Raw genomic sequence first — 6,072 nt, 5'->3', positions numbered from 1 at the left:
CCCCCCCCCCTAGAACTATGTCACTTTATTTCCAGAACGGTCCATAGGAAAAAGAAAAAAAAAACAACACACACTATGATTCAACAAAACACCTCATCACACGTTTAACTTTTAAGATCATGTTTAAATCCATTCCTGTTCTGTGAAGTGCTTAAACATGTTTTTGTTCGCTTTTTTGTTTAGTAAGAGTCCAATTCACTTAATCCTTTATGAAATGAAAGCCTAGGTTAACTAGTGCATGTGAGAAAGACAGAGGAGGTACATTATAATTAGCCACTAAACATACTAGTTCTAGCTATAAAAAAGTAATTTAGAGTTATAAGCAAGACATTACATTCATGCCTTAGGCACCTCTTTTATATCTGGAATCACTATTTCAACATCTAATATCTCTTCCAGAAGCATTCTGTTGTGTTACTAAATATAGCAGGAAGATAACAAGCCAGCTATAAACTATTGTAGATTTGTCAATAGTGCTTTTAGTTATAAGAACATGGGCTTTCTGTCTGTGTCTTTTCCACTGCCAGACACAAATAAGCTTTTAATAAAAAAAAAAACCAACCAGAAGTTTACCAGAATCTAGTATTTGCCCTTGAAAAAAAACACTACTTCCTTAAAAATGTTGCTTTTGTCAGGACTGTAATAGAAAAAGATCATGCAGATACATGCAGACAGATCTTCAGACACACAAAAACAACTAGAAAGAGTTCCAGCCTCTGCTAGCATTACCTGATGATAAAGTCCAAAAGCTCTAAAGTACAGGTTTGCTATTTTTTCTCCAAACTAGCTCCTGTACTTGACAGAAGATGCTTCTTGTACTAGTGGATTTAACCATTACCCAATAAAAACAGGGTTGTGGGCTAATTAAATCACAGCTGCGCGAGTACACTCCATTACTGTCAGCTATGAGAGTGTGATACTTCACAGTCAAAACCAAACCTGTTACACAGATCGGCAGCAAAAGTAGTAAAGAGAGCAGATGGGAAAATTCCCACATCATCTTGTTCATCAGTAACATGCTTACGCGGAGTCCACACAACAGAGGTTTGCCAACATAAATATATGACAGTGCAAAGACAGACACATCCTACTGATTGATTGTTTTCCACCAGCATGACCTCTGAAGCGAAGCAACTGCTCCAGAAGCAGACAGCTTTCACAGCTTGGCTTAGCTGTCTGAGGCTGCTGTGCCTCTCCGAAAGCGGTTCCTGCCATCAGCCTAGACTGCACCTGCGCTGGGGGCCTCTGGCAATGTAGCAATCACCACAGAGGCCCCACAGATGTGGAACTAGCTACATTCTGTTGTGGCCCTCATTTCCCAGACATCCAAACACTTGGTCATATCCAGTAACAAACCTCACCAACCTAGTGTGGGAGTGGAACTTTAGTATCATTTACTACATTTACATCATTTAGCATCATTTACGAAGCTTAGTGTCAAAAAAAGAAATAGCTGTGGTTGGACCAGACAATGTTTCACTGATCTCTTTAATTACAGGGCTGTTTCTCCTCCCACCCAATTCCCCACTGGCACATTCACTGCTGACATGTCAGTCTTCACTAAGCGAACTGCAGCAACTTTCCCAGACTCAGAAATTGATGTTCAAGCCTGGCTGATCCTGTGCTGTGGAGAACAGTTGAGAAACATTACCCACTGAATTTTGTATTTTAGTTCTTCTCAGAACATCTAAGTGTTCACCAGCTGTGTCAAATCAGAGAAACCAAACTACAAGAGCACTGTTGTGTTTTGCAGTTATGGCCAAATTTTATCTGCATTTGACATAAGGTTAACATGAATTTCCTTTATCAAGGAGTGTTTTAGGTAAGAAAAAGAACAAATAAGAAATATTGCCTGCCATTTTCTTGAGCACAGTTGTAGCAGACCTCCAGATAGCAAGATGGTTGTGGCATACACAACTAGACCACTAAAAGTTGGTCCTGAACCAGTCTCTAGTTCTTCAGAAAGAATTCAAACGTCATCTCATTCTTGATCTTTCTCCTGTTTACTGGAGACCTTCTCAACAGAAACACTCCAGCTTTCTGTGAATTATGTCTATCAGTCTCTGCCAGAAATCACCAATTCAGGATTAAGGAATATGCATTAGGTGCAAGTAATCAAGAATACTCTATGCATAGGCAGGATGAGTACCCATTTTGTTAAGAGTTTTAAAACATGTATCTCTTTGCATGTGTTCCTACCCTCCATGAAAAGATTGATCTTTATAAAGCCCAGTATTATTTTATTTTAAATAGCTATTAAATTTCATCCTTGTAAAAAAGATACTGTGTGTCAGAGATCTTTAATTACTGAATGGAAGGAATTTCAGTGATATGCGAAGGAAAATAAGTTACTTGTGTACTTTAAACATAGAAGTTGGACGGAGGCATACACTAAACCTTTGATAAGGAACAAAAAATAAGCAGATTTTCCTGATCTCTGTGTATTCAAAAGACACACTGCAATTGCCTACAGAGGAGTAGAGAACAATTCTTTGAACTGTAAACTTTTTAGAGCTAGCATTCTTCAGCTTACTGAGAAGTTCAACCAGCTGAAATAAGAAATTTGACCTAGGGCACATCCCTTGTTGTGGAGAACAAAGTCAACGACCACTTTAAAGTCATTCTGCTGCTGATTCATCTTCTCTCCCAAGCATCCACAGATATACCATGAGAAAATACGACAGCAACTAACCACAAAAGATTTTGGGGCTAGCAGCTGTTACAAACCAAAGCCTACTCTGCAATTGTGGATCTGAAAATTTATAGGTTTGACTGAAAAGTGAACAAGTCTTCCATGCTTTACAGAGCTAGTAAACAGCACCACTTTTGATCTAGTGCCTCAGCTGTACCAGTGGGACAAACATTTTTTGAGAAAAGGATAACACAGCCCCAATAGCTCTGTATTTTCCCAAGTATGAAAATCATCCAGCTCAGTTTCTTTCAGACATACTCATTCCTCTAGGGCAGATGAGATATTTTCTTTCACTATTTAACAGTAGGGGGCATATTCAGTGTATGCCAGCAAAGTTTAATGAAATCAGTGAAGTAGCACTGATTTGCAGTAATTGAGAGTCCAACCATGTGTTCTAATGCCAAAGAATCTGGATATTTTAAGGGCTTAAATTGCTTTCCTGTTTGGGAAGGGGAGTGTGTATGGGGAAATCAAAGTTCATTTGCTTTGTGCAGTGGGGTTCCATCTAAGATAGCAGAGTGAAGAAAACACCTGTATAGATATTTTAAAATCCTGACATTTTCCTCTCTGCCTTTGTAATTAAAAGTGTATTTTTTCTTGCTGTGCTAGCCTAATTTCCACTCTCTACACTTCTGTACAGGCTGTTCCCACCACTCAAATCAGAATGTTGCTAGTGTTTGGACACATCTTGTGAATTGGTTTTGATCTAAATGACTACTAGATGCAAACATCAGAAGGCCTTTGGGTTCTGCATGCCACGTAAATTGAACCATAAAATGGACACTAGAGTTGGCTGCAGAATGCAGCTGAGTGCTACTTATTTACATGAGGACTTTTTACAAGTTGATGTTACTGTGTTTAAATTGTCTTTACTCCACACTGAGTAGAAACAGCAGAGCACGGCTTGTTTTGCTACTTCTCGTTTCAAAGAAAATAGTATAGTAGAAGGAACGGATAAATAGTAATTTCTGATATCTACTAATATTATATTCAACGTAAATGTTATGATTTGATAGGCATGCATGAAATGCTCATTAGGTTACATTCTGCATGGCTCTTGCGTGCTGCAGATTAGATATAGCAAATTAATTTTTGGTTTGTTCCTTGTTTTGGGCTGATTTTGATCAGTGTTCTTCAGCTGTTAAAATGGCTTAGCTATGTTTCTCACCTACAGAATTCAGTCTCTAGGAGACTTTCTCTAGGGGAAAGGTTCAGATGTTCCAGCTGTTGACTGTATTCAGAGGCAGATCTAATCCATTAGAATCTAGTTACAAATTCACAGAAAGTCTTTATTTCCAAAACAAGTTTTGTATCACGTACCTCACAAGAACAGGAAACATCAGGAAACTGAGGCTTAAAAAGGTGAGACCTTGAGTGTTCAAGAGCAGCTTCTAACTTCCAAGGCTCTCAAGTTTGTCTCCTAGAAAGTAAGAGCAATTTGGATGACACTGTAGAAGGACAACGTGTTGCATCCACAGCATTTCCCAAGAGCCCTCTAGTATTAGTGTTACTGCATACACTGCACAGAAACTAGACACTACCCCTGTTCATTAATGCAAACCTGCAACTCCTGTTGTGTTTTTTATTTAACTTAGTATATTATATTTAAACTTAGTATATTTAACTATATTCTTAAAGCACACACATCATATCAAGCCTTTCAGGTAGTTCAGGAATACAGATGCCTAGTTTGAGATTACAGATGTGTTTTGACATGAGAACAACAATGTAGCTCAGGCCTACTGCAACAGCAGTTGTTCTAGACATGAGCAGCAAACAAATGCAAGATTAAGAGACTAGGTAAAGACTGAGGGCTGCATTTTCAGCCTTAGACATCCAAGTTACTCCTAGGTCCTTTCACAGAGCTGGACTCTGGTAACTGAGGTAAGATCACAAGTAAGTTCGCTAAGATTCAGGTCCCATATACAGGTCTTCCAAAGACTTTTCTCTTTCCCATTTTTCCCCCACATTTAATGTCCATGTCCTCCCCATCCACCATCACCATTCTTAGCTTTTTTATTTCTATATGCAAATATTTCAAGTATGCCAGTTTATGAATGATTAAGTCATTCAAAAGAATTATGACACTGGTTTTGCGTAAGTGAAATTTCCAGTGTCCTTAAGATTTACCATTAACCATCGATCAAAGTGCAGAGAAAGTGCACCTGAGAGTGACTTGAGAAGTATGCACATTGCAGATTCATGATAGTAATCCAAAGATGATGGATGAGTGCAGGGGCATGTCCTGCAAAAAAGAGTGGCATCACTATTTATTGTGCACACATATACCATAGGAGCTTCAGTAATGCCAGACACAAATTTCTTTTAAGTAGACAAGTGGATTCACGTGCTTCATTAAAGTCAATATATACCTTTAAACACATTTGCTTAAAGCTACTGCAAAGAACAAGCCAGTTAAAACATTTTGCCAGCCCTGTGAAAAAAGCCAGAATGCTCAGAAGCCATGTTTTTACGCCTATGCAAAACTATCATAACTGTCATTACTGCTATAAGGCAGAGGTAATAAAGTGAGGGTGAACAGGATTTCAGGCACATTTGGCAAGTCAGATGTTTAACACATATCAGAATTACTCAATAATTACAATACCAAAAAAACCCAAAGAAATAGTCTTACTTCTACTGCACAGCCATGATGTTTGTGCGTACTTTTCTCCTATGGATGCACTGATGTCAGATCATAGTTCTGAAAAACAAATAAAGCTGCTTTTCTATATTCTATATTCTGCATTTCTAGAAATCATGTTTCCTTTCCTCCTCCCCTTAATTATAGGGAAAAATAATAGGGAAAAATATAGGGAAAAATAAGGAAAGTTAGACTAGATGCTCCTTCTTTACAGAGAGGACAATCACTCACTGCTAGCAGAATCTAGGTCCTGGTCAGTCTTAACTAACGAAGAGTCTATTGCTGTATCTGAAGCATTTAGTCTCTAAACATTTTTGCAAACACTTCTAGGATTAACTTTCTACTATTTTCCCAGCAGCCACATGTATATAGTAGACACGTAACTGCATTCACATAAAGAAAATCTCCTAGTTAGGCCGTTACTGTCTGACTGCTGTGCATAGCAAACTTGTCTCTTCCCACCAAACACTTTTGCCCTCAGTGAAAGTTTGGGTAGATGCTTCACCCTCAGGGTTAGGGACTATCTCTCAGTATACTCACAGCATATCCACTACGCTTCTTCCTCTAGGGAAAACACTTTATAACTATTATGCACCTGATATGCTGTTGACAAGACCAAAATAGTCAGTCATGATCAGACTGAGATGCAAGTTACCTACCTCTTTGGAAGTTAATTGAAGAAATAAGGAGACTGAAAAGATCAGCCAGATCCTTTCTTCTCTCTACAATTTTTGCA

The sequence above is a fragment of the Athene cunicularia genome, assembly GCF_003259725.1.
Source record: "Athene cunicularia isolate RWA chromosome 4 unlocalized genomic scaffold, athCun1 chr4_part1, whole genome shotgun sequence".
Taxonomy (NCBI): Eukaryota; Metazoa; Chordata; class Aves; order Strigiformes; family Strigidae; genus Athene; species Athene cunicularia.
Note: the sequence above shows the minus strand (reverse complement) of the source record.